The sequence below is a fragment of the Phoenix dactylifera genome, chromosome 4 (genome assembly GCF_009389715.1).
Source record: "Phoenix dactylifera cultivar Barhee BC4 chromosome 4, palm_55x_up_171113_PBpolish2nd_filt_p, whole genome shotgun sequence".
Classification (NCBI taxonomy): domain Eukaryota; kingdom Viridiplantae; phylum Streptophyta; class Magnoliopsida; order Arecales; family Arecaceae; genus Phoenix; species Phoenix dactylifera.
The window spans coordinates 1,848,933-1,872,764 of NC_052395.1; the positions used below are offsets into that span (position 1 = coordinate 1,848,933).

General features: G+C 40.4%; 1 long non-coding RNA gene and 1 other non-coding gene across 2 annotated transcripts; both read right to left on the reverse strand.

The window, feature by feature from the left end:
* Window positions 1-8,097: 8,097 nt before the first annotated feature.
* Window positions 8,098-10,902, reverse strand: LOC120110415. The gene is made up of 2 exons (XR_005511335.1): window positions 8,637-10,902; window positions 8,098-8,541 (listed from the first exon to the last, which is right to left on the reverse strand). It is a non-coding gene; the product is annotated as an uncharacterized LOC120110415 (long non-coding RNA).
* A 1,861-nt stretch (window positions 10,903-12,763) lies between these two features.
* On the reverse strand, window positions 12,764-12,872 carry LOC120110712. The gene has a single exon (XR_005511852.1). It is a non-coding gene; the product is annotated as a small nucleolar RNA R71 (small nucleolar RNA).
* Window positions 12,873-23,832: the final 10,960 nt, after the last annotated feature.

The window sequence follows — 23,832 nt, forward strand, 5'->3', positions numbered from 1 at the left end:
TTCAGAAGGGTCGGCCTTTTTTTAATTTTTCGATGACGCTATTTAACGTCGTCTTATCCCAGGAAGCGTCGACTATTCTCGACACTTTTTTAAACCGTCGACAAAAGACCAAAACTTGCCGACGCTTGCGACAAGCGTCGGCAAAAAAGCGTCGGTAAAACCGACTTTTCTAGTAGTGGGTTGACCCATACGGTTGGCTAGTCATCCGCGGAGATGCATTTTTTTAGACCCGATGCGCATTTTTGTTTTGATTTACGATTATCTGCACCCCACAAAAATATAATATTAATACAATACTTTTATTATTATTTATTAGCAATAATATTAATTTAAGTAATGTGTAAATCGCACTTTTGTGCTCTCATCACAAGTAACCAAAATTTTAGGCTTCATGTGGTTAGGTGTACCGTCGCCTAAACGAAGACCGAACAAGATTGGCGTAGGACCTCCCTGTTCTACACTCTCGTTAAGATCAATGAAAAAGCTTATAAAATTCTTTTTGATAGCGGAAGTTGCATCAACGCCATTGCTTCAAAAGTTATCTTCCGCCTCGGCCTGAAATCTACACCCCATCCCCACTTGTATAAAGTAGCATGGGTAGATGACACATCCACCTCTGTATCGTAAAGATGCCTCGTTCCAATTCAATTCTTATCATATAAGCACAAAATTTGGTGTGATTGTATTCCAATGGATATAGGTTAGGTTATCTTAGGAAGACCATGGCTATATGATTTGGACGTTACACTTCATGGACGTTCGATCTCGTGCAGTTTCATTTTTCAAGATTAGAAAATTAGACTAAACCCAATGCCTCCTAAAGAGTCCGCCCCTGAAAATAAGAGTGCTAACTTGCGTAAAAACGAACCACTTCACATCATTACTTCGAAAGCGGTAATGAAAGATATCAAAAGCCGATCACTCGTGTTTGCACTTGTGGCTCGAGTTATTAGTGTGGAGTCCAGTTTTGAGCACCTCGCCGCCGTAGCTCCCTTCTGGAGGACTTTCACTATATTTTCCCTGATGATCTTTTGAATGCACTTCTATCGATGCGTGATATCCAGCTTGCAATTGATTTAGTTCCGGAAGCATTTTTGCCCAACTTTCCACATCATAGGCTCAACCTAATTGAACATGCTAAGCTGAAATATCAAGTGAACGAACTCCTCGCAAGAGGGTATGTTTGTGAGAGCTCAAGTTCCTGCACTGTACCTGCACTCCTTACCCCCCAAAAAAGATGGTTCTTGGAGGATGTGTATTGACAGTCGTGCCATCAATAAAATTACTGTTAAGTATCACTTTTCCATTCCTAGGCTAGACGACCTCTTAGATTCTATGTCTAGTGCTACAGTATTTTCCAAAATTGATCTAAAGAATGGGTACCACCAGATTCAAATCGTCCTGAGAATAAATGGAAGACTGCCTTCAAAACAAAAGATGGACTCTACGAATGGTTAGTCATGTCATTCGGGTTAACAAACGCTCTCAGTACTTTTATGAGGGTGATGATAAAGATCTTTAGACCTTTTTTGAATAAATTTGTCGTTGTGTATTTTGATGACATCCTCATATATAGTCAAACTCAAAAGCTCCATCTCACACACTTAAGGCAAGTCTGCGATGTCCTTAGAAGAGAAAACTTCTTTGCAAACCCCAAGAAGTGTGCCTTTCTGACCGATCATGTCACTTTCTTAGGGTTCATAGTATCTTCTAAGGGTGTCTCTGTTGATCCTTTGAAGATAAGCGCGATAGTAGATTAGCTCGAGCCCAAGTCTCTAATAGAAGTACGTAGTTTCTATAGTTTGGCTACTATCTACCACTGCTTCATTAGAAGTTTTAATTCGATAATGTCTCCTATCTCAGATTGCATGAAGAAAGAAGACTTTATCTGGACAAAATCTACGTCCCAAGCATTTAACGAAATTAAGAAAGATTGACAGAAGCTTCTATCTTGCGCCTCCCTGATTTTATAAAAGTATTTGAGGTCGCATGTGATGCCTCTGGAGTTGGCATAGGTGGCGTGTTAAGCCAAGAAGGTCACCCTGTTGCATTCTTCAATAAAAAAATAAACGACAGTAGGTTATACTACTCCACCTATGACAAAGAATTCTATGCAGTAGTGCAAGCCTTGCGACATTGGCGATACTATTTGCTATTGCAAGAGTTTGTCTTATATTCAGACCACGAGACTTTAAAATATCTCAACTCTCAAAAGAAATTGAACCATAGACACGGCCGATGGGTCGAGTTTCTCCAAGCCTATACCTTTGTCTTGAAGCACAAGGCTGGGGTTGAGAACAAAGCTGCGGACGTGCTCAGTGGATGGATCTTCCTCCTATCTGTGATGAGCACTAAAGTAATTGGCTTTGAAAGGATTAGGGAACAATATACCACTTGTCCTAACTTTAGTGAAATATACCTAACCCTGCGAGACGGAGTAGAAAGAGAACAAAATGATTTCTTTCTGTAAAATAATTTTGTTTCGCTCTAACCGATTGTGTATCCCTTGAACCTCATTGAGAGATTTCTTAGTATAGAAAAACATGCTAGAGGACTTTCTGAACATTTTGGGAGGGACAAAATCATTGAAATGGTTGAGAGGCATTTATTTTGGCTAAGTCTCAAGAGAGACGTGGCCAAAATTGTCGCCCAGTATCGAACTTATCATCTAGCTAAACAACATAAACAAAACACTGATCTGTATACCACACTACCTGTTTTCGAGTGTCCATGGCAAAATGTCAGTATGGATTTCGTATTAGGGCTTCCACATATTTCTACTAGGCATGATTCTATTTTTGTGGTTGTGGACTGATTTTTAAAGATGGCTCATTTTCTTCCCTATTCTAGAATTTCTGATGCCTCTAAAATTGTCAAACTTTATTTTGACGAAGTCATTAGACTCCATGGCCTACCCAAATCTTTTGTGTCTGATAGCGATGTTAAATTTATGAGGTACTTTTGAAAAATTCTTTGGCATATGATGCGCACCAAACTGAAATTTTTTTGCCTATCATCCTCAAACTGATGGCCAGACTAAAGTTGTCAATCGTAGTCTTGGAAACCTATTGAGATGTCTGGTGGATGAACATGCTAGGACCTGAAATTTAGTATTACCGACAGCTAAGTTTGCATATAATAGTTTGGTCAATAAGTCTATAGGCATGAGTCCATTCGAAGTGGTGCATAATTACAAACCTAGGCAACCCATAGATCTGATCCCCATATCTCATCAGCATAAAGTGTCTTGAGTCTGCACAGTCATTTGCATCGCACCTGTATTCATTGCATCAAGAAATCAGCAAACATATTCACTCTAATAACTTAAAATATAAATTCTTTGCTGATTTGCACAAACGTTATCAAGAGCTAAGGGTAGGAGATTATGTCATGGTAAGAATTAGGCTTGAACGACTTTCTTTGGAAATGTTCAAAGTTCTAAAGAAAATTAGTTCGAATGCTTATGTCGTAGATCTTTCTGAGAACTTTGGAATTAGTGCGATATTTAATATTAAAGATTTTATCTCCTACAAAAAGATAGCAATTATTTCTTCTGACCCCTTTGTTGATACATCTACCCTTGTTGATCACCCTGATCCGTTACCTATTATTGAGCCGTCACCTCCAAAATTTCATACATGCAGAGAACAAATAGAACATATATTAGATGAGCAGGTTATGTCAACCAGGAAAAGAAGTTACCAGCATTACCTTGTTCGCTGGAGAAGTCGACCAGATTCTGACATGACTTGAATTTCGTAAGCCGAGTTGCAGCACCTTGATCCTAACTTTCTGGAGTAGTACGACAACCGGCTAGACCTACACTCGACGGGGTCGAGTTTTTTCAACCTGGAAGGAGTTGATGGGATATCAGAGCCGTTCTTTCAGATGAGAAAACCATCAAAGCTATTCACTCACGCCGCACCAGAGTTTGACATCAGGGCCCCCAGATTAGGTCCATTTGATCCTGCGTCATTTTTATTTTGTTGTATTTTGCTTTTATTTGATTGAGTCAATTTGGTCATTTGCTTTTATTTTAGTCAAGTCAATTTGGTCAGTTGTTTTGTTATTAGATAAGTCAATTGGGTTAGCTGTTATGTAATTGGGTCAATTGATTGGATCAATTTTGGTAAGGAATTAATTGATGTAAGGGTCCAAGTTTGGTTAGTTGTTAATCAATTGACTTGGTCAATTGATTAACTTGATTTGAGGGCCACGTTTGAGTCATAATGTAAGGCCTATTTAAAGGCCACACCCCATGAATTAGGGCATCAAGCATTGAATGAAATAATTCCTTCTTGGATTTGGCCGACACCTCTTTCTTCTTCTTTGGCGTGAAACCATCTTCTTCTTCCTCCTGTGTCTCCATAACCTCTTCTTCCTGTGTCTCCAAAACCCCTTCATCTCTATTCTATTCTTCCCTACCTTTTTTAGAGATCTTCTTCATCAGCAGGACGTCGTCATCAGCGTGCTTTCATCTTCTCCAAGAGCGCCATCTTCAGCAAGAACTCCTTAACAAACAAGGAGATCCTAGTGCTAACCGCCGGCCATACCACAGCCATCTCTTCCCACGCGTGAACCCCACCCTCAACAAGTCCTTGGCCATTAAGGACTTCTTCATCCACCACGCCACTTGCCTCCTTATCTCTCACTTTTGTGCCACCAAAATAGGATTCCTATTTCAGCTAGGAATCCCCACATGTCAACCAAATCAGCCACCTCCTTTCTAAACCGCACTAGGATTCCTAGTCCAACTAGGAGTCCTCCCCTTCACGTGGCCCTCTATGGTGTTTTCCTCCATATTTGCAGATCTGATCTGCCATCCTCAGAGGCTTCTTTCCACCATTTGCCATCTGCAACAGCCATTCTGACGCTCTTCTACGGCTTCCACCATCAACAAGATTCAGCATTCAGGCTTGCTAAAATTTCTGCATTGCGAGGTTGCGTTCTTCGTTGCTTTCGGCTCCACAAACGTAAGAATCAGAACTTCTAATCCACGATAGATAATAGGTTTTTCTTTCTCTTGGGCTTGTTAATCTAATTGTGTTCTAGTTCTCTTGCATAATAGTCAAACACCTGAAAATTTACTTTACTGTCAAAAAATTTAGAACCTAGGACATCTAGTACTAAACCCATCCTATTCGTCTTTTAAAATCTTGATATTAAGTTAGCACACCCTAGCAATGGGACGTTTCTTAACATCCCACAATCAGATTTCTTTAGGATCAGAACAACCATAATACTTGATTGCAACCTAATTTCTTAAATTGATTAATCTTATATCTTAACTCCAAAATAACCAAAGTAAAAAAATCAGCAACATTTGAATTTTAAGTTACTTTTATGAAAGCTTGCTGATTTTTAAAATCATAGTAGGTTGCATTGATAGGTTATCTTGCATCAAACGAACTCTGAAGGTCTTTGTCTGGTAAAATGTATAGGTATTTATTAGTGGAGGTTACAAAAGTGTGAAATACATGAAGATAGAGGATTACCATAGAAGGTCTCTATGAAATGGTCCGCTACATGTTGCAATAGTTATCTACGTTTTTTCCAATTTCTACGTAAGTGACATTATGCACTTGCTTCTGAATGTGGCATGCTTGTTTGCACTAGATTTATTTACAGTATAACAACCACATTGTTATGAAAATAAACTTCAAAATAAAGTAGTCGGGATTCTATACTATACTAAATTAGCGAGATCCTTCTTAGTTAATGCATAACAAGGCCCATCTTGTCTTATCCCAAACCCACTCTATCACAAACTGTTGCGCCATATAAATTTAGTTCATTGTTGTTAATTTAGTAGCGAGGATTAGAGCTCATCTAGTTTAATGCATCTAGCTAGATTACTTCCCTATGAATCAAATGGTGGCACTTAATAGGTAATTAACTAAGGCCCTATTTGGTATTATTTTTTTCTGTTTTTCTTGTAAAAATAGAAATACAGAATCCCATATAGAAAATATATCTAGTTATCCTATTTATGCTTTTTTACGGCTTTCATTATCTCTAAAACAATAGAAGTAAAAAATGTTTACTACTATTTTTTTTTTTTAGGAGTGGGTTTTCGCCCTCCTTTCATTCTCTCTACCCAACCTTCCCCTGATCTCTGTTCCGCATCCTCATGTTTCGATCAAGTAAGTCATCGAGCGCGTCACTACTATCGAACACATCATCGTTGTCAAGTACATTGGCCAGATGGAGCCCATCACTAGCCTCGGCTGGTCCCCTTCCTTCACTTGCCTTCTCCCCCATTCTGCCTCTCCTAGTGCTCTCGACGAGCTCCCCACTAGTGACGACGACGACGGCATCACCTACCAACCTTGTAGCCATCTAGATGGTCATGTCCGAACTCTATCATGGTCGTCATCGTCTTAGATGTCCCAATGTATTTAAAGACCTAAGACCGTTTTATTTTTTAGGCCTTTTTTACAGTAGGCCGGCCTAAGGCAAACTCACATGAAATTTTTTTTCTTTCCATTTTATCCCTGCAGTGGATCTTTTTTGGACCGAGAGAGTTGGACCGGTCTTTCCTGACCATGATGTCGTCTACTATGCTCGAGCTCTCTATCGTCTCCTTACTTCGCCGTGCGGCTCTTCTTATTGTTAAAATAATAAATATTTTAATAATAATAATAATAATAATTGTTTCTTATTTTCAAATATTTGAAAGAAAATAAATAAAATTCTCGCTTTTTTTATAATAAAAAAAAAGTGACGCAAATGCCAACTACAGCTAAACTTTGATATATGAAAATGATTCAAATGATGAAAAATCTTGTAACAAGTCAGAGCGAGAAAATTCCTCCCTCAGCCAATAAGTGCTCGTGGCAATGAATTATAAAAGCGACATTTAACACTCTCTGTTGTACAAATTGTAATGGATCAAAGGGTTTGCACTGATCATTTTCCTATGATGCTATGTAAATTTATTTACAAAAAATATCTTTAATTTAACATTATTTTTTAGAAAAAGAGATATTTCCTATCATCCAATTCAGTCCAATCATAAGCATGAATGCCTATTCTACGCAATAGAACTTATTCCACAGATTGTATAAGGGAATAAGTGCAAAAAATTAATAAAATTTTATGGTAGTTTCTTTCGATTTTATCAGAAGGACAAAATTATTTCTTTTTAATGTATTAAAGAGTGAATAGAGGACAAACTAAAAGGGATAATTTTCCTCTCTCCCACAATATAAGCCTGCGCCACCAAATTGGTGAAATAGAATTATAATTATTTAATTATATAAAATTATTCCATGAGGAAAAAAATGTTTGGAAATCTAACTATAAAATGAAATCCTTAAGTCTCTCAAATAGTACGACTTTCAATCAGGAAACAAAAACTGCACCAACTTTCATCACTGGTGGATGGGGGCGGGTAGCACCTTTGATGCGAAAGGAGAATAATAGAAGTATTTTTTTGTGCAAAAGAGGGATCCACCTTCCTCCGTATAAATCTATGATTTGATCATACAATAATTACTTCAAGATCTACACAAGCACATGAAAAAGTTTGTATTTTTGAGTTTTATGCAGGTGCAATAATCCAACGGCTAACGTGGCAAACACGCACAGGAGAAAGAATCCATTCTATAAAGAGTACAAACCAACCTTGAAGAATCTCAGACGCCCTATCCATCAAATAGATCAACCACTAGAGTATAGAAAAGATCCTTGAACACAATATACGTACTTCCTGCTGACAAGTGAAATATAAATACTAATACACTGAAACACTGAGAGTGGAATAAGGACTTAAACACTTAGCATTTGGTGCATTTGGCAACACCGATTTCTTAAAGTAACTTCTCTATTCCTTCCACATTTGATTAAACATGAAATAAAATGGTGGCCCCTAGCCAATCACCAGTTGTTGGTTAAGGCACCTATTAGTGAACTAGTTTAGAACCTGTGAAGAAATTCCACCAGGTGGTTCTCCTACCAATTATTGGTGATTAGACTGAGTCATCCATTTTAATATTGATGAAAGAGAACCAAACTTTAGTTTCCATTTGGAAAATTTGGAAAATTTTATAAGCCTTGGCACAATGATCAGGTTATGAAAATGCTACAGGTTCAAAATACAGAAATAACATTTTTATAGACAGAAATAAAGTTGCATACATCTGACCCCATAATAGCATAAGCCTCATGCATTAGAATGCTGTTTTTACCCTTAATTTACTGATAAATCTTTGCATTTCCTATCATCTTCAATACTTCTATGTCAGAGCAGCTTCCAGACCCCAAGAAGCTCCGAGAGCTTAAAAATTCACGAACATATGGTTCTACAAGTTTTGGCTATCATCAAATTACAATTTAAGTTGCCACAGCGAAGGCTTATAAAAATTCCATGATCAAGAAATGTACACAAACTTTGAATTTGTATCAGCAGGTCAATCTCATCCGAGTATCAAGCCCCAGATTCACATTCTCATTGAAGAAGTATGGTGGCTACAAGGTAGTAGCTATAACTACATAAACCATCGACCTATTCATTTCTTATATTAGAAAAGCATGACTCACCTGAAGTAAGAAACATCAAAAATGAGACTTTTGCCTCAGGTTGGTAAAGTTGTTGTCTTTCAAAAATGCCAAAACTCTAGGTATATGCAACTGACCTTTCAACGGGTCCATGCATAGTTATCCCACTTAACCATCAAGCTAGCAACTACTAGTTGAAGGCAATAATTGGTGGGAATCAGAATGGCCCCACATTGCAGAATGTGGCACGTATCCAGCGCCTACCATTGTAAATTGCAGAAATAGTAACAATAACATACAGGACTAATAAGCTTAGCTTAAAGAGAGAGAGAGAGAGAGATCAGTCAAAATGCATAGTTGCAAGTAGAGGACAAGCATACATGACCACAAATGAAGATAGACTCTTTAATGGCATCCAAGATGAATATTAGAATTAGTGGCATTTTTCATAGAACAGAAATGGTAGCATCCCATTTTTGCAGGCAGTGCTACAATCAACAATCTCACAAGTTCCAAACATAATTTATATGAAAAATGAAAACCAAATGCCTATCTTCAAAATCTGCAACATACAAAACTGAACCATGAAAATAAATCCTATATCATCGACAGACCCAAACTAGACCCAAACTAGAAGTTTGATACTGTAACCATAAACAGCATTGCTTTAACTAACTAGATCTGGCTCTCCTTAAGTTCTTTTTTCCGTTTACTCCTATTTAGCCAAGCCCACTGTCACCAGTGAGCTTCATGTATTGTTTGACCACTTCATTATCTAGATGAATAGCTACAAACATTATCATGAACTTCCATATCTATCACATTTGCTTTACAGTTCCACACATCAAACCTTACCTCCCATCTTTTTTTTAGACCTCCCTCAAGTCTTGAGAGATTTCCAAGGTTAAGGTAAACCGTCTTGCCCTCAACTGGCCTTTAAAGTATCATACTACTGATGAGAGCACAAAAGTGCGATCTAAGTACCATTTAACTTAACTTAATGCTAGCAAAATAATGATAAATAATAGGTGTTAACATTTGCACGATTAAATATTATCCTTAGCACTTATTGTAATTTTTATCATTATTTTAGATAAATTCAACTAAAAAGAATGCATCTTCCCAACTGCAGAATAGAGTACATGATTCTTATTCAGCGAGCCCGAGCGTACAAGCCCCAATCCGGCCGCATCCACGCATCCCGGCTCCCGTGCACAATCTCAGGCGTCCATTTGAAGGAGCTCGCGCTTCAACGTCCAAATCCCATATTCCATCTTCCGTGATCAACCCAATCCCGCGTCCACGGTCCAAGCCAATCCCAGCTCAGCTCACGGCTCATCGCTTCCAACCGAATCCACACATTTTTTTTTAACTTTCTCAAAACAGGGCTCAACCTCCAGCGTCCCACGATGGATCCACCTTCATCCCGTCCGTTTCCTTCCGCGCCCAATCCTCTCCGCGAATCAAGCCAGCCTTCGTTCCCAGCAAATCTTCAGCCTCCGGATCAGCTTATACCCAAATTCACGTCCGAGGAGCAGCATCTCAAGCGTCCGTGAAGCCCCCGCGATCGCCTCCTGCGAGTGATCCATGGCGTCCGTCCGAGCTTCTCCCCAGCGATGCAGCCATTTCCATCTCCAGCATCTCGATCAACGCCCCTTCTTCCGCCCGTTTCACACGCCTCCCAGCATTCGAAGATCCTGCCGCAGCTCTCATCCATTTGAATCTCCCAGACCTCAGCCTCCCTTGCACGATCCTCGGCGTCCGTTCTTAACGCCGGATCCGCCCGCAATCTCCTCCACGCGCGATTAGGGGAATCCTAGCCTATATGAGGAGGCCTCTGATCCGAAAGGGGGAGCTCCGATTTGAGGAAGAAAACAGGGGAGCCGTTGAAGAAGAAAAGAGGAGCGGCCGGCCTCCGCGGTTGAGGGAAAAGAGAAGAAGGAAACAGGGTATGCCCTGTTTCCGAAAAGAAAAAAAAAAAAAAAAAAAGAACAAGAGAGGGAAAGGCTAGAGAGGGAAAGGCTATTGTTTTTGTAATGGGAGGCTAACACCTTTGGTCAAGGGTGATGGAAGAACCCTTGATAGTTTGCTTTCTTCAAGTAAATTCTGAACGATTATTTTCTTTGATTTACATCTATTATATGCTCTTGGTTCTTGCATACTTATTTGTTAGATAGATCTTGTACGGTTTATATTTATTGATGCATGGGTTGTTTCGATTTTTGATTTATCGTAGACGTAACCGGCACGATAAATACTTGAATGTTGAATTCATGTTTTCAAAGTATATATTCCATGCTTAAAACTATTCTATCTAATTAATCCTTAATCAAGAATCGCAAAAATTTAATTGTTGAAAATAACATTATCAAGGGGGAATCCAGATCCCTAGCCTTCTCTACATTCTTGAACGTTGTTTCATTATCTATTATTCTCTGCTTTTAATTTTTGAAGATCAACTAAAAATTACATCTAAAAATTACGCTAATAATCTATAGATCGTTCCCTGAGGAATCGACCTCGGACTCCCGAGTTATATTACTTGTGCGATTCTCCTGCACTTGGGAGAGCAATTTTTCGAAAGCACCAAGTTTTTGGCGCCGTTGCCGGGGAACGGCTAAGTTATTAGTATAAATTTAGATTTAATTTTTACTTTAGTAGTTAGTATTTTTTTTTGAAAAAAAAAAAATTTGCATCTTTACTACTATTTTTAATTCCCTGCACAGTTTGCATCAAACTCTGATATCATATAAATTAGCCGTCTGATTTGACTCAAATTTGGTCAGCTAGTGCAAGACACATTGCTAGATAATCTGAACGGTCTGATTGACATTCTGACATTTTTAAGACCATCAGATTAATACGAAACCTTGCTGCTTTCTACTTTAAATTTTCTGCATTTATTTTTTTTTAGAATCAAAATTTTATTGTTATCATATCTCATTAACCCTTGTTGCTAATTGAAAATTTAAAAAAAAAAAAAACTTTAAGAAAAGATCAAGGGTGATTATTTAATAAAAAAAAGAGAGGGAAAACCTAAAATTTTAAATTTCAAATTTCAGAATTCAAATTTCAAATTTCAGACTTCAACTCATAAATTTAAAAAAAAAAAGAAAGAAATAATTTGCTTGATCACCTATTCAATGAAATTTAATGTCATGCCATAAAATATTTAAAAAAAAAATCTCTTGATTGTTGCATATAGTGTAAGGCATCAACATAAAATATTTCTAAGGGCTGAACCTATTTAAAAAGATAAGGTCGGGATTTCATCACTCGTCCTTAGCCCAAAATCACCCCAGTGCATAAATGTCCCAAGCTTAACTAAAATCAACTAGACGTTGGCCCCTAAGGACATTCGAGCTCAATAGGACGAAGACCACTGAAAGTTGCACCAATTTCGCTCTGTGGCTTAGTTGATGTCTAGGCAAGCTTTGTCCCTATAAGGGAGACAGTTCATCTGTTCGAGGCAAGTGGGTTTTAAGTGGGACCTTTGCGAACGCATCGTGACCCCTCCACTTACCTGGGAGCTTACCTGGTCAACTAGGTTCATTAGACCGGATTGGAGGCTTAGGTGTCCTCTTCAAACCAGTTAGGAGCTGTCTAGAAATTTAAGAAAAATATTAGAAATTGAGGTGTAATGTTTGTTGCATGATTGATTGAGAATAGATTTTTGAATTAAGGTGTCGTTTTAGGATATCTTTAGTTGGTACTTATATTTTTTTAAAAAAAGAGGGAAATATTTTGCATGCTAAAGTGGAATAGGGACGACACCGGTCGATTAAGTCATACAACTTTAGATCATCCCTTAGGACATACCCCTGAAATCCTTCGCAATATCTCACACCTTGTGAGATGGCTGATTTAAATGAAGATGCGGGGAGTCACCACAATCGAGAACGAGAAACTCCATGTTATGACTCTAAGACAATACCTACAACCGGCTAGGACTAGTCAGCCTTCATGCATAATTTTTCCTGATAATGTAGGACATTTGACATCAAACCAGGGGTAATCCAATTGCTGCCCAAGTTTCATGGGTTAGAGTCCGAAAGTCCGTATCTTCATTTAAAGGATTTTGAAGAATTGAGCATTACATTAGAGTGCCAAATGTCACCGAGGATGTCCTCAAGTTGACATTGTTTCCTTTCTCTCTAAAGGATAAGGCCAAAACATGGCTAAACTCTTTGCGACCTAGATCAATAAGAAATTGGCAAGATATGCAGAGAATTTTTAAAGAAGTTCTTCCCCACACAAAGGACCAACTTTTTGAAAAGATATATCAGCAATTTCCAACAAAAAGATAATGAAACATTTTATGAATGTTGGGAAAGATTTAAAGACCTTCTTCTCTCATGCCCTCATCACGGGTTCGAAACTTGGAGAACCATTAGCTTCTTTTATGAAGGTTATCTCCACAGTTGAAACAGTTTGTAGAGACATGTGCAATGGTAGATTCTTAGAAAAACAACCTGATGAGGCATGGGAGTATTTGGATTCCCTTGCTGAGACTGCCCAACTTTGGGATAACGGGGATAGAAACAACAAGTCTTTGCCTAAGCCTACTAGCTCTGTACAGGGAGGCCTTTACAACCTCAGAACTGAGGATAATCTTCACGCTAAAATGGCAGCCCTCACTAGGAAGGTAGAAGAAATTGAGCTTAGGAAGTTGAGCCCGTCAAGACTATAGAGCTTAGAAACGAATGTTTGGTATCTGCGATATGTCGGTCATACTACTACAGATTGTCCCACCCATACCGGCATTCAAAGAAGTCTTGCACGATCAAGCAAATGCTATGAACTCCTACCAAAAGCCTTATAACGATCCATACTCGAATACCTATAACCCTGGTTGGAAGAATCATCCAAACTTTAGGTGGAGAAATGATCATCCTCAACAGTCACACCATTCAGCTCCTTCACCTGCACATCCTACTTTGCATCACCACCCTCTCAAAAGCCAAATATCGAGGATACCTTGCAATCCATACAAACTTTTCTACAAGGTCAAGCTAATATCAATGCTCAAAATACTCGAAATTTTGAAGACATAAGGAACCAATTGTCAATGTTGACTACCGTCCTAAGTACCCAAGAGAAGGGTAAGCTTCCAGCTCAACCCCAACCTAACCCACAAATACACGGTAGTAATAATACGGCTCCTTCTAGTTCGCATACAGAGCATGCAAAGAGCATCATGACTTTGCGTAATGGAAAAGTCATTGATCAAACCGTCCAATTAAGACCGCAAGTCACTTCTAATTCTGATGCTCCCAAAGTCGATGAAAGGGATAAAGAAGAAGTTGAGGTCCCAACTTCTACTAAGAAAGTTGAATGTCCTTTTCCTCCACCTTTCCACAACGGTTAAAGCCGTTGCAAAAGCTCGAACCTAATTCTGAAATTCTTGAGCTTTTTTAAACAAGTAAAGATCAACAACCTCTTCTGATGCAATCAAACAAGTACCCTCATATGCCAAATTTTTGAAGGACTTGTGTACTGTCAAACGCCGATTAAATGTAAGAAGAAGGCATTTTTAACTGAAAATGTGAGTGCTATATGCAGCACAACATTCTCCCTAAATATAAAGATCCAGGTTGCCCAACCATCTCATGCATCATAGGCAACTTTAGGATAGAGCGAGCATTGTTAGATTTAGGGCGAGTGTGAATTTGGTTGCCATATTCTGTATATGAGCAACTTGGTTTATGTGAGTTGAAGCCAACCTCCGTACTTGCAATTAGCTGACAGGTCAGTTAAAATCCAAGAGAGATTATCGAGGATGTATTAGTCCAGGTAGACAAGTTACTATTTCTGTCGATTTATTGTATTGGACACACATCCGGCTTCGAACTCACAGTCTCAGATTCCAGGTCATTTAGGACGTCCATTCCTTGCAACTTCTAATGCATTGATTAATTGTAGGAATGGCGTCATGAAGCTTCTTTGGTAACATGACCTTAGAATTGAACATTTTTAATGTGTGCAAACAACCCAATGATCCCGAAGAGAGTAAGGAGGTTGATTGGGTGAAACCATCGCAGAAGATTATTGTTAGCTAAAGCAATTAACGAACCCATTCAATGATAGCTTAATTGATTGGTGTCCTAATGGAACCAATGGTGATAATTTGTCAGTCACACCTATTGTGGATAATCTAGATATCAAGATGGTCCATGGGTGGAGACCAAAAGAAGGAGAATTTGAGGATTGTCGCCTCGAGAGGTGAAAATAGAACCATCCATGAGCAAGCAACCCAAGCTCGAATTGAAACCCTTACTAAAGGAACTTAAGTATGCTTTCTTGGACCCGAAGATACTTTCCTTAATCATCTCGTCTGGACTTGATCATACCAAGAAAGAAAATTAATTGATGTTTTAAAGAATCAATAAAGGAGCCTTAGGATGGTCTATGCCGATTTGAAGGGAATTAGCCCCTTAATTGCACGCACCGGATATATTTGGAGGATAATGCCAAAACCACAAGGCAAAATGCAAACGAAGGTTAAATCCTACAATGAGAGATGTGGTTAAGCAGAAGTCCTCAAGTGCTGACGTGGGTATTATTACCCAATTTCTGACAGCAAGTGGGTAAGCCCTACTCAAGTCGTTCCTAAGAAATCGGGTTGACGGTAGTAGAAAATGAACAAGGTGAACTAGTTCCAACTCGTGTCCCGACGAGTTGGCGCATGTGTGTTGACTACCGAAAGCTGGAATTTGGTCACACGAAAGGATCACTTTCCTCTACCCTTCCTAGACCAAGTATTGAGAGGTTGCAGGGCATGATTTCTATTATTTTCTCGATGGCTATTCGGGATATTATCAAATTGAAATTCACCGGAAGATCAGAGAATACACCTTCACTTGTCCTTTTGGCACATTTGCTTTCCGACGAATGCCATTCGGGTTGTGTAATGCACCTGCAACATTCCAAAGATGCATGCTCAGCATCTTTGAAGACATGAACGAGAAATTTTTGGAAGTGTTCATGACGACTTCTCCGTTTTTGGCGACACATTTGATGATTGCCTGTCACATTTACAAGCTGTCTTAGCTCGATGTATGGAAAAGAATTTGATACTGAATTGGGAGAAATGCCACTTCATGGTGCCGAAGGAATGTCTTAGGACATATTGTTCATCGAAGGGCATGGAAGTAGATAGAGCTAAGACTGATTTAATTGCTAGCTACCTGCACCCAGACGGTTAGAGATTTAGATCATTTTTGGGTCACGCCGGATTTTATAGGAGATTCATCAAGGACTTTAGTGTCATATCTCGACCATTATGTAATCTCCTATCCCTTGATACACCGTTCAATTGGACTGAAACCTGTCAGGGAGGCATTCGAAGAAGTTGAAGTCTATGCTAGCACTGCACCCATCGTGCGACCACCCGATGGTCATTACCTTTGAGATTATGTGCGACGCTAGCGACTATGCAATAGGAGCTGTCCTAGGACAACGCAAGGATAATAAGCCATATGTCATTACTAATGCAAGCAAAACCTTAAACGATGCTCAAATGAATTACACTACCACCGAGAAGGAATTGTTTGCAGTAGTATTTGCCTTAGATAAATTCGCTCTTATATCCTTGTGCTCCTATTGTTATCTTCACGACCATGCGGCACTAAAATATTTGTTAGATAAGAAAGAGGCCAAACCCACGCTTAATTACGATGGATACTTCTACTCCCAAGAATTTGACATCACTATCAAAGATAAAAAAGGAGTAGAGAATGGTTGCTGACCATTTATCACGATTAGTTTTTCATGATTCAGTGCCACAGTTTTCCATCAAGGACTCATTCCCTGAAGAGCAGTTGTTTGCACTTTCTAGTATACCATGGTATGCAGATATTGTAAATTTTCTTTTTACAAGCCGGATGCCGGAGCATTGGGGGTCGACAGATAGAAAAATTTTCTTGCGCGAAGTAAAGAATTATTACTATGACGAACCCTATTTGTTTAAATATTGCAATGATCAAATCTTTAGAAGATGCATACCGGATCATGATATACAAAGCGTACTTTCTTTCTGCCACACTGATGCTTGCGGTGGACACTTTGCCTCTAAGAAAACTGTTTGCAAAAGTTTTGCAATGTTGGTTTCTATTGGCCCACTATGTTCAAAGATGCCCACGAGTTCTGCAGGACATGTGATCCATGTCAACGTATTGGAAAGTCTAACTCGTAGGCAAATGATGCCTCTTCAACCCATTACTATTATCGAAATTTTCGATTGTTGGGGCATCGATTTTATGGGCCCATTCCCACCATCTTTTGGATATGAGTACATTTTAGTCGGTGTCGAATATGTGTCCAAATGGGTAGAAGCTGTTGCTTGTAAGACCAATGATCACAAACCTGTCCTGAAGTTTTTAAAAGAAAATATTTTTTCACGATTTGGGATGCCTAAGGTCATAATTAGTGACGGTGGAAAACACTTTTGTAATAAGCCTTTTGAGACATTATTAAAAAAGTATGGTGTCACCCACAGAGTTGCTACCCCATATCACCCGCAAACTAGTGGCCAAGTAGAATTAGCCAATAGGGAGATCAAGCGTATTTTAGAGAAAACGGTGAACCCATCACGAAAAGATTGGTCCTTGAAACTATCAGATGCATTATGGGCTATCGTACTGCATACAAAACCATTCTTGGCATGTCTCCCTACCGGCTAGTCTACGGAAAAGCGTGTCATCTGCCTGTAGAAATAGAACATAAATCGTATTGGGCAATTAGAAAATTGAATTTTGATTTACAAGATGCCGGTCTAGCTAGAAAATTGCAATTGAACGAGCTTAATGAGATTCGCAGAGATGCTTATGACAATGCTAAAATTTGCAAAGAACGAATGAAGATCTTACATGATAAATCAATTTTAAAAAAATCTTTTGAACCTTTGCAAAAAGTTCTTTTATATGATTCCCGCTTACATCTGTTTCCTGGTAAGTTGCGATCGAGATGGACAGGTCCTTACATTAAAAACTGTTTTTCCACATGGGGCGGTTGAGATTGAGAATCCACGGGATGGTAGAATTTTTAAGGTAAATGGACACAGGTTAAAACCTTTTCTTGAGAATTTTGCAGATGAAGAGGACTCCTTTTCTTGGGGAGCCTTCTTATGACTGAACATGAAGGCAAAGGTATGTGTATATTAGTTAATTATTTTTCTAGTTTTGTAGGTTTTATTTTCTGGATATCAACAGCTCAAGGTATTCCTCTTCTCCAATATTATTTTCTCTACTGTCTCTTATATAGTTTTCTTGTATCTATTACATTGAGGACAATGCAATGTTTAAGTTGGGGGGAGGAATATTTGATTAAAAAAAAAAAAAAATTTTGCATTTTTTTAGCAAATGCACATGCATATTGAGTTTGTGCAACTATTAAGGCAAGGAATACATGCATACTATGACTGATCAGAGACCTATTATTAGATCCCCGCACATGTACTTAATGATTATAGGAAGGCCTCAGGAGTTCACTTTGTTTAATGCATTTTTATTAAGCCATATCTGTAAAAGAAGTACGAGTATCCTTGTCCGTACTATAAGGTTTGATTTGGTTTTCACATAAAGATAGAGGTTGAATACCCCGGCTAGATCATCTAAGTGCCTTATGTTCCGACCTTGGTTGACCTATAGTCACGTTGCAGTCACATTATATGGTTCAGTTTACCTTCTCTATTTTGAAAAAAAAAATTAAATAAATAAAAATAAATGAGGAGATGACAAGTCTAACCTCGTGGCGTAGTTGGTTCGAGTAATTAAGCCCGAGGGGTGTTTCACCTAATGCCTTGAGCCAACTGGATCAGAGTCATTGGCCGAAAACTCGCTACATGGACCTTGCTAGAGCCTAAGGGGGTTGGACTATTGTAATCACCATATGTGTTAAAAAAAAAAAAAAAAGCATGAATAGGGTTGGTCGGGCTGAACCCAGTGACATGTGGTAATGGCTGGTTTGACTCCATTGTATTGGACCTTTGTGTACTTTGGATATTTAGTTGGGATTGATAGCTCCTTCTTTTATGCGAACCATTCTTGACAATTTTAGACAACATGAGATATTCGAAAATTTGAGATCAGGCTCTAATAAACTGTAGTAAACACTTGTGAACTTGAGTAGTACACCTAAAATTCAAGCGTACATGTTGTGTGGAGGTATTAGTGCTCTAAGAAAGTCATTCTGTTTATGCATACTACACTTTAGTATTCCCCTTGCTTTGATAGTTGCCAGCTTGAGAAAAATATATATATCACGTGTGTATTGACTTAGATTTCATTATATAGCATTTTATGAATTATGTTTGTGGGTAACATCACTGCAAACCCTCACGAGACAACACTCGTCCACTAGGGTAACTAGGGTTTAACGGGCTTGTTGCACGTGCTAAGTGCAATCGTGATTCCTACGAAGTGAGTACTTAACTTAATTTTATACAATTAGTTCTAATAAAACATCAAGGGTCAACCGACACTTTTTGTACTCTCTGTTATTAATTACTCTGATTGCTAGAGACTAGCAATAAGCTAGTTGGGGGTATGAATGAGAGCAAAAGTGCGATCTAAGTACCATTTAACTTAACTTAATGCTACAAAATAATGATAAATAATAGGTGTTAACATTTGCACGATTAAATATTATCCTTAGCATTATTGTAATTTTATCATTATTTTAGATAAATTCACTAAAAAGAATGCATCTTTCCAACTGCAGAATAGAGTACATGATTCTTATTCAGCGAGCCCGAGCGTACAAGCCCCAATCCAGCCGCATCCACGCATCCCGGCTCCCGTGCACAATCTCAGGCGTCCATTTGAAGGAGCTCGGCTTCAACGTCCAAATCCATATTCCATCTCCCCGTGATCAACCCAATCCCGCGTCCACGGTCCAAGCCAATCCCAGCTCAGCTCACGGCTCATCGCTTCCAACCGGAATCCACACATTTTTTTTAACTTTCTCAAAACAGGGCTCAACCTCCAGCGTCCCACGATGGATCCATCTCATCCCGTCCGTTTCCTTCCGCGCCCAATCTCTCCGCGAATCAAGCCAGCCTTCGTTCCCAGCAAATCTTCAGCCTCCGGATCAGCTTATACCCAGATTCACGTCCGAGGAGCAGCATCTCAAGCGTCCGTGAAGCCCCGCGATCGCCTCCTGCGAGTGATCCATGGCGTCCGTCCGAGCTTCTCCCCAGCGATGCAACCATTTCCATCTCCAGCATCTCGATCAACGCCCCTTCTTCCGCCCGTTTCACACGCCTCCCAGCATTCGAAGATCCTGCCGCAGCTCTCATCCATTTGAATCTCCAGACCTCAGCCTCCCTTGCACGATCTCGGCGTCCGTTCTTAACGCCGGATCCGCCCGCAATCTCCTCCACGCGCGATCAGGGGAACCCTAGCCTATATGAGGAGGCCTCTGATCCGAAAGGGGGACTCCGATTTGAGGAAGAAAACAGGGGAGCCATTGAAGAGAAAGAGGAGCGGCCGGCCTCCCGGTTGAGGGAAAGAGAAGAAGGAAACAGGGTATGCCCTGTTTCCGAAAGAAAAAAAAAAAAAAAGAACAAGAGAGGGAAAGGCTAGAGAGGGAAAGGCTATTGTTTTTGTAATGGGAGGCTAACACCTTTGGTCAAGGGTGATGGAAGAACCCTTGATAGTTTGCTTCTTCAAGTAAATTCTGACGATTATTTTCTTGATTTACATCTATTATATGCTCTTGGTTCTTGCATACTTATTTGTTAGATAGATCTTGAACGGTTTATATTTATTGATGCATGGGTTGTTTCGATTTTTGATTTATCGTAGACGTAACCGGCACGATAAATACTTGAATGTTGAATTCATGTTTCAAAGTATATATTCCATGCTTAAAACTATTCTATCTAATTAATCCTTAATCAAGAATCGCAAAAATTTAATTGTTGAAAATAACATTATCAAGGGGGAATCCAGATCCCTAGCCTTCTCTACATTCTTGAACGTTGTTTCATTATCTATTATTCTCTGCTTTTAATTTTTGAAGATCAACTAAAAATTACATCTAAAAATTACGCTAATAATCTATAGATCGTTCCCTGAGGAATCGACCTCGGACTCCCGAGTTATATTACTTGTGCGATTCTCCTGCACTTGGGAGAGCAATTTTTCGAAAGCACCAACTACCACCTTGAGTTTCCTTGGGTAGAAGTCTGGAAACAATATTTTAAGATTGACTTCAAATTGACAGTCGTAAAAAATTGATCCAACTTCAAATGGAGCTTCCCTTTTACAGCCATGCTCCATAGCTGGCCTCATTCAGACAAAAATGTACAGATGATGATGATGATGACGACAAATCATAGTGACTCAAGTGCTGTGGATTAACTAATACGGAAACTTTTGGCACCGTCAACTTCTTGGGTCAATGATTTTGTATCTCTTCAAGGTTCGCCAGAATGACCTTCTCCCTCAAGAAATCATCAGAACGAAGGCTAAATCACTTTCTTTAAGTGTGCTTTATGGTCCAATTTTAAACAAGCTTCATGTCCTTTAAACCCCTATTCCACAAAACATCACATATTCATATATTAGCAATGTAGTTTTGCACAACTATGATTATCTTCAGTTAATTTTGTACAATTAAACTTGAAATTTCATATAATTTTTCTTCACCATAATCATTATGTCATATGATATTTAAAAATAACAAACATGATTATGTTTCTTCTTATTTGTTAGGTGTAAAAATACCCTACCACCATTCCTGCTGTAACCACAAGCTATTAAGCATCAAGTCATCAATCTAAGCAAGTCCTACATGTGCAAATATTGTGATATAATTTTCCACCAATGTTTCCACATCTTACAATGAAGGGCAGACAGAAGATCTTTTAGAGGCAAAAGTCAAGGGTACAGTGGATCTTGGAGGGAGATAAGAACACCAAATTCTTTCACCAATCAACACTAATCAGGAAACAGCGGGACAGGATCAGAGCTATCAGGTGCAAGGATGGACAGACATCGGAGGACCCGGACATGATACGTAGGGTGATGGAGCATTTCTTTAGTGCAAGATGGATGGAGAGGACGGAGAGTATGTTATCAGCCGGAGCTGGGGAGGGAGGCCCAGGAGGCGATCTACCCATGCCTTTAGCGGGTGTTTCAGAGGAGGAGTCCTCGACACTTATTAGGCCGGTGTCGGGGAGGAAGATCCAGGAGGCGATGTGGTCATTGGCTGGGGACAAGGCACCAGGGTCGGAGGGCTTTCCACCAGTTTTCTTTTGCAGGTATTGGTCTATACTCGGACAGGATGTGATTGAGGCTATCCAGCAGTTCTTCAGTACAACGATGATGCCGTCGGAGTGGCAAAGGACATTTGTTGCTTTGATTCCGAAGCGTCAGGATGCTTTGGAGCCGGGCCCCTTCCGACCGATCAGCTTGTGCACCACATTGTACAAAGCCACGACGAAGATCTTAGCGACCAGGCTGAGAGACATATTACCCAGGATCATCTGTCCAGAGCAGAGTGCTTTTATAGGGGGAGGAGTATACCTGACAATGTCCTAATCGCCCAGGAATTCATGTATGATCTCAAAAAAGCACCGAAGAGGAGATGCCTGATGGGGATCACGCTTGACATGGAGAGGGCATATGACAGGATGAGCTGGGACTTTATTTGGTTTTCCCTTCAGAGGTTCGGCTTTCATGAGATATGGATCAGATGGGTCATGGGATGTGTGGGGGGTCCTTCCTTTTTCATTTTGGTAAACGGTACGCCCTCTCGCTTCTTTGACTCATCGGTTGGGCTCCGTCAGGGATGCCCTTTGTCCCCTCTGCTCTCTCATATGTGCAAATACGCTATCCAGAGCTCTTCGGCACGCTGTGGGTGCTCAGACCCTGGAGGCTTACACACCAGGGCAGGGGGTCATGCCGATATCTCACTTATTGTGCGCTGATGACTGCCTTTTGATGATCCGGGCGACTAGGCAGGCTGCCCATATGATCAAGAGGACACTACTAGCCTACTGTGCTGCTTCTGGCCAACAGATCAACTTGGCAAAATCAACTATCGTCTTCAGCCCGAAGACCAAGCATCATGTGAAGGCCGAGATCATGGAGATTCTGGGAGTAGGCAAGCAAGATGGCGTTCTGAGATACTTGGGTGTTCCGATCCTGGGATGATGTTGGCACAGAGGGGATTGCTCTTCTCTTGAGCTTAGCATCAGACACAGGATTGAGAGGTGGCAGATGCATACACTATCCATGATGGGTAGGGTCACCCTGGCGAGGTCAGTGCTTAGTTCCATTCCGATATACCTATTATCCAATTCCATCATTCCGGTGGCAACGCTGAGGTCAGCTGAGCAGCTCATTAGGAACTTTATCTGGGAGAGGCATGGCGACAGAGGTAGTATCCATCTAGTGGCCTGGGATGTGATTTGTCAACCGGCCAGGCACGACGGATTGGGAGTGTCGTCATGGGTGGCGCGACGGGAGGCATCGGCGATGAGGCTTGCGGTCAACTTTTTATTGGAGCCTGACGGTCTATGGTCTTTCTTGATGAGGGCCAAGTATGGTATGTTGGCGGCCGGTGCCCGGCAGACCACTGTCACTCCCCCATTTGGAGGGAGATTTGTGCTAGAGCTCCACAAGTGCTCCCGGCGATACGATGGGCTATTGGGGGATGGGGACCCCTGTTGATGTACTCGAGGATAGCTAGGTGACTAAGCTACCGATCAGTAGACTACCGACCAATCGGCGGATTCGGGGCAGACTGGTGGATGTAGGGTATGTGCTCTGCTAGTTCCAAAAGAGGGAAGATGGAATGAGGGTCTGATTCGGAAGGGCGTTTGGGGAGCAGTTGAATAGAGGAGGATCTTAGCCTTACAATTCCTTCACGGAGGGAGCGCTGACAGATTGGTTTGGATGCCGTCCGGGCAAACGAGGGTGCACACTCGTGATTTCTTCTTGCATAGACTAATAGGAGCCAATCAGGTGGATAGATGGAGGAAGATCTGGAGGATGAGGGTGCCTCCCAGGTGGCGCTTTTCTTATGAAAGGTGGCCTGGTGCTGCTACCTACTAAGAGTATGCTTGCTAGACGGGGGATGTGGATGACCTCGGCGGTGTGAGATATGTCCAGAGGCAGAGGAGACCCATCAGTCATGTTTCTATTTCAGTGCCCTACAGCTGTGCAGGTTTGGAGATGCTCACCTGTGCCAGTCCATTCGGTGTGGGAGTCGGTGGAGCACATGCTTCCAGCATTTGAGAGACTCCCTCCGGAGGCCGAGCACAATAGAGAGGGGTATATGGCTGCTTACTTTGGCTTATCAACATCTGGCTGGACAGGAACGACC